At 37.7% G+C, this 20104-nt stretch overlaps 1 long non-coding RNA gene across 1 annotated transcript; it reads left to right on the forward strand.

Moving 5' to 3' along the window:
• The first annotated feature begins 9464 nt into the window (after positions 1-9464).
• On the forward strand, positions 9465-19718 carry LOC122148571. Its single transcript, XR_006162458.1, has 3 exons — positions 9465-9705; positions 10433-10549; positions 19591-19718. It is a non-coding gene; the product is annotated as an uncharacterized LOC122148571 (long non-coding RNA).
• Positions 19719-20104: the final 386 nt, after the last annotated feature.

The following is a 20104-nucleotide window of genomic DNA, read 5'->3' on the forward strand; positions in this document are numbered from 1 at the left end:
AATACATTAAAATCTCAAGTTTACAGCAATACGTGAAATTGCATAGACATGAACAACCATTAATCACTTAATTAACCCTCGCACTGAGTTCCTCAAATGAGGTTAAAATTATATTAGATAACACCAGTACAGATGTGAAGTCTGGAGGTTACTTGCGTTGCCTGTTTAACGGGGTTCCCTTTGTTGTTGCTGAAAAGGGGGTTTCCCGATGTTGCTGAATTGGCTGGAAGTTCAGTAGTAGTTGAAGTGACGTCTTGGGAAGCCCGTGGTTGGGCGTTGGCTGAAGATGCAGAGTTGTGGGCTGGTTGTAGTTTCAGACGGGCACGCGAGGTCAGACTCGGAGACGCGGCGTTCAAAAACTTAACTCAGAACACGAACTCTCAAACGGAAAAGAAAAATAAACTAAAGTAAAAGAATATTAGTAAAGTTTGACGAGACTAGGTGGTGTTTCTTCTCATCGTGGCTAAGTAGCAGCAGGCGTGCAGGCCGAAGCACGCTGGAACGGCGCTCGAAGAACACTAAAAGTGATGACAAAGCATGACTAAAAGCTTAAACTACAAGCAAAGCTAAAAGCAGGCTAAAAGCCAGCATGACTGATAGCAAAAGCTAAACGAGAGCTAAAAGCTAAAAGCAAAATTTGATGGTGTCCTGAGTATTTAAACTGGCATTTTGGCCACACCTCAAATGTTTCTTGACCAATTAGATATTGTCTTTTCTCAGGGTGTTGCATTGTTTGTCCCACCCATTCATAAATCATATGTTATCTTATTAAGCACGAGGTCCGAATTTTCCCGCTCTTGCAGGGTATAATTTGGACATGATTCCTATAACAAGAATATGATACATTTGACAAATAACTGATGGTCAAAAACGTTTCAAGCAAGAAGATTCGAACACACACATACTAAACATGAATATGATCCCTTAAGCTATTCAAGAGTTATTTAAAAAGACATACACAATAAGTGATTAGAAACATTATAATCAAATGTGTGGGTTCATGTATGATATGGAGTTGAGCAATGGACTGATATCCATTTAGAAGTCTTTTTTGAGTTCAGTTTGGTGCATATATGCATTGGAAGGCATTCTCTGTGCCATTCTGGGGAGTAAGGATATGTCCTGTGAAGACCAGAGGGGTTAACAGGTCTCCTTAGGAATTTCAGTCTGGTTCTGCTAGGTGGAGGGGAAGTCAACCCAACGATCTTGTTTACTCTCATGGCTTTACATGTGAGGGTCAGACTGTCCATCTCTTCGATTACTTGCCCCAAATTAGACAATCTCTTCTTCGAACTGAAATTGTCAATAATTGTTCTAATGGTGTTAATGTTGAAAGCTGTTCTCTGAAAGAGTTGGTTGGTTATCAGACTGTGGTGCTAGGAGTTGATTTACAACACATCCTGCCTTTTCTGTGGAATTCGGCTCATGTTTCAACCAGGCTCCCGATCGAATCTTTAATTTGTCTGGTTCACGCTACATATCCCCACTTCGATCGGTGAGGTGTTTTTAGCTGAAGACATCGTCGATCGCTGGAGAAACAAAGGCAGAAGAAGCAGTCAGCACACAGCAAACAACAAGACAAACCCTCCATGACAGTTACTGTACTGGTGCAGGCATCAGGTTATTTAGGTACACGTGGTTAAGTTCAATTAGTCAAGTGTAGTTTAGTACATTGAAGGATAGTTTAGATCATTTTGAAAATCGTTGTTGTATTTTGATTCGCCAATCAAATTTGTGGATAACTTTGTTTGGTTCTTCTAGGTTGTCTTAATTTAAACGCTTACCGTTAATTTTCTAGTAACATCATTTGCAATGAAATGAGTTGACCTATCGTGCATGGAGCTCTCTGGCTTCCATTCAGTTTAGAATGGCTGGCGGATATTAGGTGTGGTGAGTCAATCCTAATATCAGACCTTCGACCCTTGCAGGGTGTCTAGGTGTTTCACCTACTCAGGAAAGAGGGGAAGGAGAAGGATAGGTAAAAGAAGAACAAAACAAAACAAAACAAAACAAAACAAAGCTGCTGTGGGTTTTCCTAGCATGGCCTACAACTACTGTTGAGCTAGGATGTCATGTGCAGCTAGTGTGTCATGTACCTTAACTTAGTGTCAGATGTTATAACCTATTGTGAGGATGGCTGCATGTTTCTTCATGGAGGGTATATGTAACTTTGGTACACTAAAATTTGGACATTCTACCTGTGGGAAGAATATGTTTGTTGAATGTGTTATCAGTAGATGTGGTTACCTCTGGGTGTAGGTAATGTTGTGTGTGTTGAAGGTGTAGTGTATGTGTGGTCAGATCTGTTTCAGTCTGTGTTGTCTCCCCCTTTTGCTTGTATGTCATGGAAGACTGGCTCTCTGCATCCTTGGCTTGGATGAGGGCTGGTCCATGGTCTAATGGGGGTCAGTCCAGCAAGGCAGGAAGTTCTTTAGCAGACAGTCGGAGGTAGTTTGGCATGGCTGTGTGAAGCTGGGTTGCAAAACTTTGTCTTCTATGTTGCACTCTTCTTGTGATGCCTTCTGGCTGTGGCAGACTTTCTTATCTTCTGTGCTCTGGTGGTCACTGTTGCACAGACAGGAATGTGGTTCTTGGAGTTGGAGTTCATTTGACAGTTTGTTAGTGAGCGTTGGGAGACTGAGGTGATGTTCTTTAGTACCTCAGATTTTTCATCAACGGTTGGCCGTGTAAAAGACTTGCTCTGAAGGAGTGGTTGTTGAACAGGTGCTTGTCATCTCTGATGTGGTGTACCAGGTGATCACCGGCCTTCCGTTCTGTCACTGGTCACAGCAAGCATGACTCAACTTTGTGGTCATAAGTGTGAAACTGGTCTTGAAGGAACTCTTTCAGTTGTCTCATGACTTGTTCCATGTCTTCTGACGGTAAGCTTTCATGTTCTTGTGAATACTCAGCATGTCTGAGTGGTGCTGAGGTGGGTTTCGTTGTCGCTTACCAACATGACTTGCTCTTGGATGAGTCAGGTGATTACCTTTGGATGTCTAGTTAGGTTTCCCAGTTGTTCTTATCCTTTTGGTTTCTTGAGAAGCGTGGCTGGTCCCATGGATTTTTCCAGCGGTTGGGCTGAAAGCAGTTTTGGACATGGGTGTCACATTCTCTGTGCTCTTGATGGAAGACTCTGGTGTTGTGATGCCACTGGGTGTCGTCCAATGCAAGGCTTGAGTCTTTGTTGACAGAGTTCAAGAGTGTGGAGGTTTTGTTACCTTTCTTTGAGGCCATCTTTTGCTTGTTATAGGCCTTCTGTGTTAGGTCACGCACCTGTTGGATGGTCATGGAGCGTGGACAGGCCCATGGCGCCTAGATGGTGGCTGACTCCAGGGTGCAGATTCTTTAGAAAGAGGCTTTTGAAGTTCACATCCTCTTCAAGGTCAGGCTTGTTGTGTGCACCATAGTAGGCTTGTCGGAGTCGGTTGTAGTAAGCTTGTGGAGTCTCTTGTCGACCTTGTTTGGTTTCCAAGGCAGTCAACAGTCCATCATCAGACTCTGGGTCTGTAAACTCTTTAATCAGGACCTCACGAAGTCGCTGGTAGTTTGACTTTGTTTGACTGGGCTGTCTGTCTAGGAAGTTTTGTACCTCGGGACTGGACGTGGCTCTAAGGATGTATAACCTGTCTCTGTCAGTCACATGAGGTGTCATTTCCAGATGAAATTCAATATCTTGCAGGTAAGCCTGGATGTCGTGGCCCTCTGTGGAGTTCGGGTTGAACCTGCTGATGTTTTCAGACAGCTTTGTTGAGGTCTTTGATGGTCATCCCGTGTGCAGCTCTAAGGTCTTGGACGGGAGGTTTTCCTTCATTGGCAGGAAAGGGTTGTGTGGCGAAGGCAGGTGAAGTTTTGAGTTGTGGCCCGTCGCTCTTTTCGTCATATTCCAGTTCTTGGACGTGGGACTCTGCTCTGCTCATCAGTGATGAGGCTAAGAGATGTTTCTCTTTCCTTGGCTCTTGTTTCTGCTTGTAAGCATAGTGGAGTTCTTTTCTGACCATGTAGAGCTCATCGTTGGTATCGTCTAGTTGTTGGGTCAGATTGTCCATTTCAGTTCTGTACCAATAAGCAAAAATTAAATTAAAGTAAGAAAAGTAAAATTAAAAAGTAATAAATGGGCAAAATAAGCAAAAATTAAATTAAATAGAGGAAATCTATAAATAAAACAATAGTGGCTAAGTGTATAACCAAAACAGGAAGAAAGAGGGGTAAAACGCAATAAAATAAGTACAAGTCTGAATAGAATATATTCAGATGGGTAATAAATAAATTAGGTAGAATAAGTTTTAACTTTCAAAGTTCAAGTCTTATTTCCTACCTAAAATAATTAGGCCCAAAAAGAATACTAGAAGTTATGATCATATGAAATGATCTGAGAGGGAAATTTGAATGATTCCAAATAAATTTAATGTTGCAATTAAATTTGAATTTGACTCAATTAATAATTGTGAGTCAGTATTTCCCTTTCTAGTAAAATGCCAATAAATGGTATCGTAAGAAAAGTGAGAAATAAGAGAGAGAAAGAGACCAACAAGTGTATTAGTTGAGGTGTTTAAAGGGTTAAATCACTTCAGCGTTGCCCAAACAAACACTATTCAACAACTGGATATTAATGCTAACGGCTAACCTTTGAGGCTAGTGGCTTTAGCATAGACTTCAATGTAAATACAACTGTTTCGTTAGCTTAGCAACACCGTGGAGTTTGTTTACATTAGCGTCGATGCGCTGCGCGTGCGCAGTTCAAAGTTGCTCCGGAAGTAGGTTAAGACTTCCGTGTCACGGTCGTAACTGTGGCAACCAAAACAAACTCTAGTGGACTAGCACATGAATAATTGCATTGCAAGTACAGTTAAACATGTTACATAAAATGTCATTTACTTGATCAAGCTTTTAAAACACTCCCATCACACTCGGACACACGCAGTGTTAAGCGAGATTGCATTCATTTTGTGAACAGGGAAAACATTGTTCTCTAAATATTAACCCAGGGAGTCGAGTAGCATCTGATTCGGCAGTGGAACACGCACTGGCAATCAAGCTATGAATAACGAGGCTTTAATAAATAGATTGAGGAACACGCTCAAAACTATTCTTTATTCACCGATTTATTTCCCTTTGAATTACTACAGTTTAGCTCCGTTCAGCGAACGGTGACTGAGATTCCCTGACGGGAGTATAGCTTTTGAGAGGCACTGGAACACGCAGTGAAATCAATTTAGCTATAAACAAGGCATTACAAAAATGAGGAACGCTCAATTTCTACCTTATTGTACGATCTCAGATGTTAACTTTAAGTTCACTTACTGCCGTCTAACAATGAAGAGCAGGACTTGAGTTACAGCCTCCTCTGCGTTCATTCTATTCAAGCGGTCGCGCGCTGCTTACGTCACGGATCTCACACACACACCACCATAATACTGTAAGGGAAACAGGTAAATTTAGCTCAAAGGGAATCATTTAAGATTTTGAAGGGAATTTGAACAGAATCACTGCTCCACGGCTGATCAATGAAACGGCCAGCGATTTACTGAACGAGCCGTATAACATAAAATCTGCGCTGGATATTAGCATCCAAAGTATAGTGACAACACTATTAATTAGCACAGTAACAAGATCGGCAGTTTAAGACATTAACTTGTAAGCACAAAACACAAGATACTTCTCTTTTCAATATAAATAAGGCTTTATTAGATAAATCTAAGACATATAAACTAATCTAACACATAAGCACACGCACTCACACATTCACACAAGTTGCAATATGAAATCCCAAGTTTACAGCAATAAGTGAATAAGTGCATTGACATGAACAACCATCAAATGATGTTTTATTAACAAATTTCATAAACATCAACAAACATAATTGAGTTCATCAATTAGGTTAAAATTATATTAGATAACACCAGTACAGATCAGAGTCTGGAGGTACGTTACTTGTGATGCCTGTGTAACGGGGTTCCCTTTGTTGTCACTGAAAAGGGGGTTTCCCGAGGTTGCTGATTGGCTGGAAGTTCAGTAGTCGTTGAAGTGACGTCTTGGGAAGCCCATGGTTGGGCGTAGGCTGAAGATGCGGAGTTGTGGGCTGGTTGTAGTTTCAGACGGGCACGCGAGGTCAGACTCGGAGACACGGCGTTACAAAACTTAACTCAGAACACGAACTCTCAAACGGAAAAGAAAAGAAACTAAAGTAAAAGAATAGATGTAAAGTTTGACGAGACTACGTGGTGTTTCTTCTCATCGTGGCTAAGTAGCAGCAGGCGTGCAGGCCGAAGCACGCTGGAACCACGCTCGAAGAACGCTAAAAGTGATGACAAAACATGACTAAAAACAGCAGCTAAAAAGCAGGCTAAAAGCCGGCATGACTGATAGCAAAAGCTAAAAACAAGCTCAAAGCTAAAAGCAAAATTTGATGGTGTCCTGAGTATTTAAACTGGCATTTTGGCCACACCTCAAATGTTGTCTTGACCAATTAGATATTGTCTTTTCTCAGGGTGTTGCATTGTTTGTCCCACCCATTCATAAATCATATGTTATCATATTAAGCACGAGGTCCGAATTTTCCCGCTCTTGCAGGGTATAATTTGGACATGATTCCTATAACAAGAATATGATACATTTGACAAATAACTGATGGTCAGAAACGTTTCAAGCAAGAAGATTCGAACACACACATACTAAACATGAATATGATCCCTTAAGCTATTCAAGAGTTATTTAAAAAGACATACACAATAAGTGATTAGAAACATTATAATCAAATGTGTGGGTTAATGTATGATATGGAGTGAGCAATGGACTGATATCCATTTAGAAGTCTTTTTTGAGTTCATTTTGATGCATATATGCATTGGAAGGCATTCTCTGTGCCATTCTGGGGGAGTAAGGATATGTCCTGTGAAGACCAGAGGGGTTAACAGGTCTCCTTAGGAATTTCAGTCTAGTTCTGCTAGGTGGGGGGAAGTCAATCCAACGATCTTGTTTACATGGATTTACATGTGAGGGTCAGACTGTCCATCTCTTCGATTACTTGCCCCAAATTAGACAATCTCTTCTTCGAACTGAAATTGTCAATAATTGTTCTAATGGTGTTAATGTTGAAAGCTGTTCTCTGAAAGAGTTGGTTGGTTATCAGACTGTGGTGCTAGGAGTTGATTTACAACATCCTGCCTTTCTGTGGAATTCGGCTCATGTTTCAACCAGGCTCCCGATCGAATCTTTAATTTGTCTGGTTCACGCTACAAGTACATGCAAATTGCTATTATAAAAACTTAAGCAGCAACTTTTCCAATTTCCAATATTTATGTAATTCTCAAAACTTTTGGCCACGACTGTAAATGTAATGCTGACCGACCTGCTCACTTACTGGTGAACATGGCTGGGATTTTGCATCAACTTAATGCGTCTGTGGCCAGGGCTTTTCTCTTTTTTATACGTTCCCGCTCTGCTCCTCCTTTGCTTTTACGCTCTGTTTTTTGCACGGTTTTCTAAGATGAAGCCTGCCTCTGGATATAGCCAATTAGGCAGTGCTTCGCTGATGTTGGGTCATGTGGTGGTGTCATTTTCACTCCGCAATCGCCTGATTCGTAGATTCATAAATCCGTCAATTAATTCGCAGTTGCATCTCAGCCTATTGCACGTCAGCCTGATCGACTGCACAGCAGCAGCCGGCAGGCCAGAATGACCATCAGGCCACCGGGAAATGTCCCGGTGCTCCCGATGGCCAGTCCGCCCCTGCTCTCCATATAGTGTACTTTAGAGAGTAAATCTAACCAATCATTCAAAAGTGGTGATTCTTGTCTTCTCCAAAATTTTGTTATTGTTTTAAAAGCTGTAATTCTCAGTATTCTAAATAAATATAAAACTCATCTTTACTATGTAGCATAGGTCCTATACCCAAAACTTTATTTAGTACTTTTATTATATTTAATTTCTTAATTTCTTCTATTACCTGAATTACTTGTCAATTTTTTTTTCTGTTATTTTGCAAGTATAAAATATATGAGTATAATGAGCTTTAAGTTCACCACAGTTTCTCCAACATGCTGAAGATAAGTGATTATATTTGAAAGATATTTCTGGTGTTATAAAATACCGAATATTAATTTTCCAAGCATACTTTTGCCAATATGGAGATTGCGTAGTTCTTACATTTTCTTTTAAACTTTGTTTTCAATCTCCTTCTGTTATTTTATCATCTAATTCAATTTCCCATTTTGTTTTAATATTATATAAACCCATATCCTTAATTTTTTTAATATATTATTTATTCGACCTATCAAGTTATCTACTCTATTCATTTTACTAACTTTAATCATAAAACACAACAGAGGGTGAATATCATCTATAATTTTAATCTCATCCTTTAAATAACTTCTTATTTTAAGATATTTGTAAAATAATGCCCTAGACAATATGTATTTTTTCCCCTACACTCTCACATGTCTCCATCTCATTGTCTCCATAAATTTGATAAAATCTTTTAAGTCCTTTGCTAGCCCAAACCTTAAATACATCATCAAAAGTATTTGGTTTAAAATCTGGACCTCTTGCTATTTCTCTTAAACTCAATACCAGTAATAGAAGAGTTCCATGTCTGTGGCCACTCATGCTTTACTAGAATCCAATTTAAAACCTCACACAATATTGAGGACAACAGTTTATTAAATTCTTTGTAAAATTCATTTGTAAATCCATCACTACCTGGACATTTTTCTGCTTTACTTTTTTTTTTTTTTTTTAAATAGCTCTTAAAATCTCTTCTTCTGTTATTGGAGAGGTTAACACTTTATTTTGTTGACTTGTAATTTTTAATTTCACTTGTATTCAAACATTCAGAATCTGGTTTATAAAGAGCTTGGTAATAATCTTTAAAACCCTAACTATTTCTAACTTCCTCTTTCTTTCAACTAACCCGTCATCCCTTATACTCATTATTGCAGATTTTCTTTTTGTTTTTTGTTTTTATTTAAATGCTACACTGTAAATGATTTCTGTTGTTTTCACAGTATTATACTGTTAATCTCAACAGTTTCTTGATGTATAAGCTGTGTACAGTGTGTTACTGTAGATTTGGATGTTTTCACAGTATTATATTGTATTCTCAACAGTGGAGTACTGTGTACACGGTTGACAGTATGTTACTGTAGAATTTCAATGCATTCTGGGAAATTATCAATTACTGTAAATCAAAATACATTAGTGCAAACTGACCGCGAAAAACAAACCACACAGAATTTTCGCAGGTAAAACTGCTATTTCTACATAAAAATAATTCAGGACTGGGTGCTATGCATTAACACTCTTAATATCTGTCAGTGCAGGGTTCAAGAGAGCGCATTTGAAAGAGTTTTTCCTGTAATGTCGGAAACAGCGTGTCTTCTCTGCGACCTGGAAACGTGCTTCATCTGGTGAGTAATAAATATTAATATTTTCATGCATACAGACATTCTAATAGATTTAATGTTAGTTTAGAATAACTGACCGCGATTTCGATATTCAAGGTTTATACTCAACATTTTACTAGTGCATAAGCTGTGTACAGCACTCTTTCAATGTAGTCTGCGACATGTTACTGTAAATTTAAATACAGTAATACGAAATGACCGCGAAAAACAACCACAAACTGCCATTTTGTGAAGAACTCTTTCAGTTCTCTGAACGCCTTCGCCTCGCGACGCTGTCTGTAAAGTTCGCCGTAAATATCTTGTAAGTGAAAAATCTTTATTTTTTTATGCAAACCAAAATGTCAGTAATAGCGTTAATGTTAGTTTAACTGCCCGCGGCGTTGATGTTAACGGGGGTAACGAAGCGAACGTCGGTCCTGAGAGCCGCAGCCCTGCAGAGTTTAGCTTCAGCCCTCATCAAACACACCTGAACAAGCTCATCAAGGTCTGAAGGGTTACTAGAGAGCTAAGACAGGCGAGTTTTCATTAGGGTTAGAGCTGAACTATGCAGGGCTGCGGCTCTCCAGGACCAGCGTTCGCCACCCCCGTTCAATAATATCATCTCCGGAACACATATTAAGTTATAGTTATATCCTCACTGAGTCAAAAATATCTTAATTTGTGTTCCGAAGATGAACGAAGGTCTTACGGGTGTAGAACGACATGAGGGTAAATAAATAAACGACATTATTTTAATTTTTGGGTGAACTAACCCAACTTAACACCAGGCGAGAGGGATGTTATTAGGTTCATGAGACTCCATCTTGAAAAAAAATAAATAAAAAAAAAGATCAGACGTCTAGGCTCCAACAAATTTCACTTCATTCATACACTTTTGTTACAAATTAAATTCCATTAGTAATACCAATGGGCTTTTGCATAAATGAATGTTTAGAGCTTATCCCTTATTGTGACATGACGTATTAGAGATGATGCTACATAGTGTGATCACTTTTTTTTTTTTTTTCTTTTTTTTTTTAAATTTACAGGTTTCTTGTCAGGATAAATCCTGAAAATTCGAAATGCAGTTCTGAGTTGCAGGCGAGCAGAAAGAGTTTCATCTTTCATTCGGGAGTTTGCACAATATGACTGGCAGAATCATTCAGGTAAGAGTAATAATTGGGGTGTGCAATGGAGCCAATATCTGCACAAAACTAATAATTACTTAATACTTAAAAAAAACAAAAAAATTAAAAAAAAGTCCAAAAATAAACAAATAACCAAAAATTTAAAAAAAAAAAAAAAAAAGAGAAGTCTGTTTTAAAATGTAATTCTGTTCTCTTCACAGTTTTCATTTAACAAATATGCTTTTTATAACTCACAGAACTTATATATTTTTTAAATTATAATTGTAACATTTCTTTAAACAAGTAAACCAATACCAGATTTCTGAAAGACACACCGAAACAGCAGTGCAGTTATTTGATTTGCAGGTGTGCTGTGCTCATTTCATTCACGGAGTTTACACTCATTTGTGTTTCATAGGGCTGATTGAAATGGCCAAAAATTATCTTGATAAAATGTTTCATATCAGTCATATCATATCAGTTTATATATTCATTAAATGTCTTTCCTGAGGTAAGTTTAAAATTGCTTGACATTATTGCTTTCTGTTTTGGCAATCAAATACATCACAATGTGAATTACTTTTTAAAGGATTAGTTCACTTTCAAATGAAAATAAACACAGTCAGAGATATATTAATTAATATCCTGACGAATCCAAATTTTATAATGGCGGTGAGTAATACCAACGAGTATAAAGCTGATGAAACTGCTTCTATCCACATTCATCTATCATAAACGTACTCCACACGGCCCCTTCCCCCCCCCCAGATCCTACATCTCCAGGTCCTTCCACCCCCCCTCCCTCTAACATACGATGACACGCACCAGTTACTTTGTGCAGCATTGGTCTGCTCACTACCTCATTCACCATGGAACTGACATCATTCTACCTCCTCATCAGTCAGTTTAATAAAATAACTGCTCTGAGCCCTTTGTCACTTTGTCACTTTTAATCAGACTGAATAAGCTATTTTTTTATGCACTAAAAATATTTTTATCTGCACTGTTTGTTCACTGGTTTGCACTATCTGCCATGTGCCTTGCGCTGCTTTTATTTAACCTTATTTTTATTTTATTTTTTCTATTATGTCTTTTTTACATTCCCTTATTGTATAGTTTTATCTTACATTTTATATTTGATCTAGATTTTTTAGGCTCTACTGTTCGTGTTATCTGTATGCACCGGGGGTCTCTGAGAGTACGCAATTTCGATTCTCTGTATGTATGTACTGTACATGTGGAAGAATTGACAATAAAGCAGACTTGACTTGACTCCTGTGGGGTTAATAAAGGCCTTCTGAAGCGAAGCGATGCATTTGTGTAAAAAAAAAAAATCCATATTTAAACAAGTAATGAAGTAAAATATGTAGCTTTTGCCAGACAGCCTTACGAATTCAAGTTATGAAAAAAACCAAACTGGCATCACGTTAGTTAGGCTTTTTCCATAAGTTAAACAGGGAAGGTGTAGGACATGACGTAAGCTTTTTGAACTGCTATAGCACTAAACTCACAATGTAATATGAAGTCTGTTTGAAGCAAGCTATATAACTTAATACATAGCTAAATAAATATATTCATTTTTTTTTTACACAAACGCATCACTTTGCATAAGAAGGCCTTTATTAACCCCAAGGAGCCATGTGGAGAAGGTTTATAACGGATGAATGTGGATGGAGACATTTTCTTCAGCTTCATACTCGTTGGTCCCGTTCACTGACATTATAAAGCTTGGATGCGTCAGGATATTTATTAATATATCTCTGACTGTGTTTATCAGAAAGAAGAAAGTCATATACACCTAGGATGGCTTGAGGGTGAGTAAAGCTTGGGGTAATTTTCATGTGAAAGTGAACTAATCCTTTAAGGGCCACACTAACAATAAATGCATTGAAAATAATGCATTATATTTGCTTTTATGAAGCAAATCAAGGAGTGAATTGCCAGAAACCGGTATCTGTTAAGCATGATTCAAATTAAAAAGAAAATAGCAGAAATGTTATATTTAGTAAATCTTACTGAAAATCGATGATTAATACATTTACAATGCCGACTGAAAGTTTGTGAACCCCTTGCAGAATCTGTAAACATTTTTAACAGAATAAGAGATCATACAAAATTATTTTTTTATATAGTACTGTCCTGGGCAAGATATTTTATATAAAGGATGTTTACATTAAGTCCACAAGACAAAAAATAACTGAATTTATTAAGAATGACCCCGTTCAAAAGTTTGTGAACCACTGATTCTTAATACTGTGTGTGGTTACCTAGAAGATCTATAAATGTTTTTTTTTTTTGTTTTGTGATTGCAGTTATCCACCAAAATGTACATTGTATGTATGTTTACTTTAGAGTTAAAAAATATTAATGAAAAAAAAATTCAGGCAATTTCAGTCGCTGCGGGGCCCTATGCACAAGCTTTTGCCCATCATTTAAAGGTGTTGATAATGTGAGGTTTTGATGATTAGTTGTATGTTTGGACTCAGTGATTGATTTGTGATTATCATTTCTTTTTTTTTTGTTAACAACTGTTTATTGATTTTTTTTTTTTTTTTTTTTTCTGTGAACAGTAGTATCAAGCAAAGAAGCAACTGTACAAATTTCGAACCCATCCCAACCCATCCCACCCCTGGTAGACTTAAGGGTAGAGAAGAAAAATAATAAATAAATACATAAAGTAAAATAGATAATAATAATAAAAATAAATTAAGTAATATTAATACATAAAATACAATAAAATAATATTTACAAAGATTTTAGAAAAGATGACACAACATTAAAAGGATGAATGCCATAAATTAACAGTTTTCACATTAGACCCATGTATACGAGAAGTTGAGAGTTCCATCAAGATAATGTCCAACAAATATACCGCCCAGGTTCGTCTGTCCATTGTGTGAGGAGGATTCCAACGGTTGACTAGCAACTTTTTTGCTGCAGTGAGAGCAGCTAACAGCTAACAGAGACCAAAAAGGAGAGAGAGAGGGGCACTCCCAAAAAAAATGCAAAAATGTGCCTAAAGATCCTTGTGAACAGAGATTGCACTTAGGAGAAGACAGATTCATATGAAAACGTTTCATTGGAGTCAAGTAAACCCTATGCAGCAATTCCCCATATCTGATCCGAAAATAAAACATGTACATCCTCATTAAGATCCTTAGCCCAGACAGTTGTAATAGGTAAAGGTTTGTATGAATGCTCAAGAAGAAAAAGGTAGATGACTGAAGCAGAAGAGGGAAATTCCTCAGAGGGAAGGATTAGTTTGCGCAAAGGGTGAATAGGCAATTGAGAGTTCCAGGGCACCCCATATGCCCGTAGGGCCGATCTAATGCGCAAATACATAAAAAAGGAAGTGCCTGGCAGATTATATTGAGTTTTAAGATTCTGGAAGGATTGTAAGCCACTATCATCATAGATATCTCCCAGAGTGTTTACTTTATGATGAGTCCATTGCGGACAATGAAAGGAGTATTGCCTGATAAAAGATTATTGTTGTGGAAAATTGGCGAATGCTTATGCCATATTGTAACTAGTTGTAAACGTCTTTCAACATCCCTCCATGTGGATAGGAGATGGGTTACAATGGGACCAAACCTAGATTTACACTGCCTAAGTGGAACCCCAGAAAAAACAAGATGCTTCAATTTATATGGATACACAATAGATTCCTCAATTGCCTCTCCAAGATACAGAAGCATCAGGGTCAAACCAAACTGATAAAGGGCGGAGGGAAAAGGCTTGAGCATACAGTCTAAAATTAGGGAGAGAAAGACCTCCATGTAATCTACTTTGTTGTAAGGTAGTCAGTTTAATACGAGGACGTTTCCCATTCCATATATACCGTGAAACACATGCATCAAGTTTGTTCCAGTAGCCAACTGGTGGAGGGAGAGGAATCATCGAAGAAAAGAAATTGATACGTGGGAGAACATTCATTTTAATCACCGATATACGAGTCTGAAGAGAAGTAGGAAGACGAGACCAATTTTCCAAATCTGAGGATATTTTGGATAGAATACTATTATAGTTTTTTGAAAGGATTTCTTGCAGAGAAGGAAAAAACATTTATCCCCAAGTACTTAAAGTTTGAACCAATGGAATAGATGCCGAAAGGGAAGTGGGATCAAATTTAGAATTGAGGGGAAGTAGACATGACTTACTCCAATTAATTTTAAACCCAGAGAGAGATCCAAAATGGTCAAATAAATTCAATACATGAGAAATAGAATGTGACGACGGCTTCTCCAAAAAACAATAAGATATCATCAGCAAATAAAGAAATATGATGCTGAGTATTCCTTATAATTATGGGAGAAATAGTTTGAGATCGTCGGACCGCTTGAGCTAAGGGTTCCAAGGATAATGCAAATAACAGAGGAGAAAGCGCGCAACCCTGACGAGTACCTCGATGTATAAAGAATGGGTTAGAGCAAACAGAACCTGTGAGAACAGAGGCTGCTGGATTGAAGTACAGAACTTTTATCATGTTTATGAAACTCGATCCTAGACCCAGATGCTGTAGAGCCGCCCATAAATAGTTCCATTCTAGCTGGTCGAAAGCTTTCATTGCATCTAGAGATAATACTGCACAAGGGGAGGATGAACTATTAGTTGAGTTAATAATATGGTATAACCTGCGTAAGTTGTCCGAAGCTGAGCGAGATTTAATGAACCCTGTTTGGTCATGATGAACTAGCCTGTTCATAAATTTCTCTAGACGACGAGACAGTACCTTAGCATACAATTTAACATCAGTCCCTATCAAAGAAAGTGGCCGATAACTAGAGCAAGAAGTCGGATCTTTATCTTTTTTTTAACAAGAGAGAAATAACAGCTATATTAATAGATGGGTGAAATGAGCCTTGAGTAACCGAAAAATTTATCATATCTAACATAAGGGGGGGCCTAAAAATCCGACCAAAAAGTAGAATACAATTCGACTGGAATACCATCTAAACCTGGGGATTTACCCTTGTTCATAGACCAGATTGCTGACTCCAGCTCCTGAAGAGTAATCGGTTCAGCCAGGTAATCCGAATCCGAATCTGACAGCCTAGGTAGATCAAGATTGGACAAAAAAGATGTAAAAGAATCAGGGTCACCAACAGCAGAAGAAGTATAGAGGTTAGAGTAAAAAGAATGAAAAAAGAAATATTAATGTCTTTTGGGTCTGTCATAATGAGCCCGGATTGGGATTTCACTGCTGAAATATTAGCAAATTTTTCACTGTTGCGTATTCTTAGAGCTAAAAGGTGGCTTGGTCTACTTCCTTGAAAAATAATAATTCTGCCTCCATCTTTGAATCAGGAATTCTGCCCTGGATCTCAGTAATGAATTAAGTTCGGACCTAACCGCCATAATTTTGCTGAGTTTACTGTCTGAGAAACAATGTTGATTGTCTCTAGTCAGATTCTGGAGCTGTGATTCCAGTTCAGCTATCTTTTTATGTCGTTTTTTTCTGAAGGAAAGAGGCATATGAAATTGAGTTATTCCTTATAAATCCTTTAACTGCATTCCAAAGTGTTCGCGGATCATCCACTGAACCTTGGTTAATTTCAATAAACTCAGCAAATTTATTTCTGAATTGACTGCAAAAGTTTTCATCCTGTAACAATTTAGGGTTAAATCGCCATCTAGTTGCACGAGATGGCCGAGGGATCAAAGATAATCTGCACAAATTTCCATCATGATCCGACAAAGATAAGGAACAGATATCGGCATCACGAACAACTGAAGATAAAGAAGTAGAAATGAAAATATAGTCAATTCGCGAATAGGATTTATGAGTGGCAGAAAAGAAAGTGAAAGACTTGCAGAAGGATTAATTAAACGCCAACTATCCACCAATGAAGCTGATGTTACAGATTGCCTAAGTTTGTCAGAACAGAAGGCTTGAGAGTGTGATTCCTTTAGTCCAGATCTATCTAGGATATGCGACATTACAGAATTTGTGTCTGCACCCAATACAATTTCAAAATCTGAAAATTTCAAAAGATAGGTAGACAAAACAGAGAAAAAAGGTAGGGTCAGGAGTACAAGGAGCATAAACTGAAATAAATACAATATTCCTATTTCTCCAGTATTGTTTTTATATGTGTTATTCTACCGTCTGTATCACAACCTTTATCTAAAATAGTAATATTTAAAGTCCTCCGCACCAATATTAGAACACCCTTGGTTTTAGTATCGGAAGATGAATGAGATACCACTTCATAAAACTTATTATTACACCTGTGTACATCCTCCTCTTTCAAATGAGATTCTTGAACTAGCACTATATCAATCTTTCTTCTTCGCAAAAAATCCAGAAAACCTGTACGTTTGTGTGGGGCCATTTAGGCCATTAATATTACAACTTAGAATATTAAGGTCAGTCATAGGTATCAAACAGAATTACTGCATAGTAAGACCAAATACAAATTTGAAAACAAAACCAGTTGAGTCTACCATCAAACCACCCCCCACCCCCATCCTTCCCATCAGCTTTCAAAAAAACAAACACATTTCCATGAACTATGGCAGATCAAACCAAAAACAAACCTTGATCTGCCAGCACCCCTTAATATGATCCGTGGCGTCAACAAAAACCTGCACATTACTAAAGCGCCAACATTGGCCCCAAAGTCACATATTGACTAGATAGTATCTCTGTTGAAAATAACTAAATAAATAAATAAATAAAATAAAAAATATAAAAGAAAACAATAAAGAAAAAATTAAATAAAGAAAAGAGAAGGAATACAACTAAAACAAAAAAATATTATACCACCATAATCAGTAAGCGATACTGTATGCTCAATGAGACCTTCTAGTAACTATGAGTTCAGAAGTAAACATTAGAGTGAACACTGAAAGACACAGTCGCCTAACCATTTAGAGCATCTCCTCTCCAATTAGATAACAAATGTCCAGCTGGAGTTCACTGAGAGCTGGTGGATGAATGGGATCTGAGAAAAATTCTCGCTTCTTCTGGGGAGTATAACATTTTAGGTTCACCTTGATTGAGAATGACCTTCAGGATAGAGAAGAAAATTCTGGATGCCTGTTTCTCTCATTTTCTTCCTAACTGGCGCGAATGCACTTCTTTTTGCGGTAACTGGAGAAAAGTCTGGAAAGAAAGACAGCGTTGCTCCGTCGGATGTTTTCACCGGGGCGTGAAGTCTGGCGGCCCCACTGATCTATAATATAGAACTGGACTGCTCATGACGTCATTAAAGTGAAGCCACCGTGCCGCCATATTGGTAATCCCTAGTGTGCGTAAACGTTCTATTGAATTAATAGGAAATTGTATGATTTTAATGAGAAAACATGACATAACAAGTCAGCGTTTTTAAATTTGAAGTATCCCTGTACATTCTTGCAACGCAAACACCCTAGGCATGTAAACGGTTATTTTTTTTAAATGTCGGGGATTTCCCCTACTTATTAAAAAGCTACGTTCATCACAGTAGCGAACATCATGAACATGATAAACATCAGACGGACACGACCTCGACATATAAAACAAACCACAAAGTGCTCATTCTGAAATCTGAAGAAAGATTTATGCTTTGTATACCTTTATTTGCCTTGTACAATTATTCATTGTTTATATAATTTAGTTATAGTGTTTTTATTCGTTATTCAGCGCTAAGTGCAAATGTTTCAACAATGATTTCATTAACAGCATTCATTTTGAAGCAGGTAATGATTCAAACGGTTGTTAAAATAATTATTAATTCAGCATACAATATTTTACATGTAAACGGTAATGTTACTGCTAGTAAACATATTTGCGCGATCTTGGAGAGTCTGAAATAGATGTTGCTCAATCATGACATTAAAAATATACACATCATAATTTATTCAGAGAAATAACTTACTATACACAGTATGGATTTAAAGACATTTAAAGGCTTTATTTCCAAGATAGTAAGTTAAGCTTTTCAGTTCAGTATATAGCAATATTAACAGATTCTATTGTATTATTCACTGTAATATATTCAAATCCATTTCTGATACTAATACGTTCATGTTTTAATAATTCCTGAATGATTATGTACATAGAGAAATAAGCTATATTTTGTGTTGGATCATTACCTGTGTCATCAGTGCGCAGCAGACACACACACCTAAACGGTTTAAATATATCGCTTATACTGCCCCAAAAGACCGTAAACACTGCAGATAACACCTGAAGTAAACATTCATTTACGTACACATAACAAAAACTAGTCCCGTTTGACTGATTTGCTTCAAATCGGGTGATTTTAGGACAGCGGTTTGAATGTGACTCAATGGTGCTCTCTGCCGGTAGGGATTAGTAAAATGGCGGATCGAACACTTCCGGTGGCTTCACTGTCTGCTGGCAGTTTAGAACGCGATGAGCGATCCAGTCATATATAGATCAGTGGGCGGCCCGCAAAATGAGCTCCCTGTCCGCGTACCGCAACAGTTTAAAGATGAAAACCCGTGGTTTAGCGCGATCTGAGGAGAGCCTTGTGTACACGCGATGCGCTCGTTCCACTTCAATCTCTTTGCCCGCCAGAGACGGAAGCCACGTCGGTAGAGATCTTTTCAAAAAGCCCATAGAGTCGTCCTTTTCGGACCCTTCAGGCAATCCAACCAGACGCAGATTACTGCGCCTATTGCGATCCTGTAGGTCCACCACCTGTTGCTCGAGCGCGGCTACTCGCCTATCGTGATCTGCGACAACTTTCTTTTGTTCTCTCATCTCCCCTGTAAGATCCAATTTGGAGCATAGCGACTGAACAACTGACATGTGAGAAGCGAATTCGTTCCGCATCCCTGACAACTCAGTTCTTAGAATGTCCTCAAAGTGCGCAACAGTATTCGCCATCTTATCCACCATATCATCCGTGGTCGGTGGCTTGGATTTCCTCTTAATTGGAGAAGCCGACGGAGACATCTCCTGCTGTTTCCGGTTGAAAGCCATCAGAAATAATATTATTAAAGAAGTTAACTTAAATTAAAACAAAAAAAAAAAATCGGCAAAAAGGGGCCAAACGTGCGGAGCTCTACTCAAGCGCGACTAGGTTCATGAGCACGTCACGTGACTCCGTGATTATCATTTCTTGCAGGATTATCAGAAATGTCATTTTTCCACATGACACCAGCCCTCCTCACCTGGCCTTCATCCTCACCTTCTTTCTTTGTTTGACTTCTTTCTTTGTTCTACTGTGTGTAAGTTTGTATTTTAACTATTAATCTTTCCATGAATTGTTCACTGATTTTAATTATTAATTATAAATGAATTAATCGTGTTTAAAAAGAGATTTTTATTGTTGCATTATGTCACGGTAATTTAATTCTTAATTATAAATTGTTCTTTAGTCTTGTTTTTTAAAACATTTTAATGTTGTATTATATGCTATTATTATTACTAATGTATTGTTCTGTGATTTTAATGATTAATCATAAATTGTTGGTCTTTTAAGTAGTTAGATTTTTTATTATGTCATTATTTTTTACTAATGTATTGTTTAAAATTTTTTTAAATAAACTTTTTTTGCAATTAAAGCTTCAATTTTCCTTTTTCCCATTAACAGTTGAAATAGCACTTTTACAGGTTTTCTACAAATTCTAAACGTTATA

The sequence above is a fragment of the Cyprinus carpio genome, chromosome A18 (assembly GCF_018340385.1).
Source record: "Cyprinus carpio isolate SPL01 chromosome A18, ASM1834038v1, whole genome shotgun sequence".
NCBI classification, from domain to species: Eukaryota; Metazoa; Chordata; class Actinopteri; order Cypriniformes; family Cyprinidae; genus Cyprinus; species Cyprinus carpio.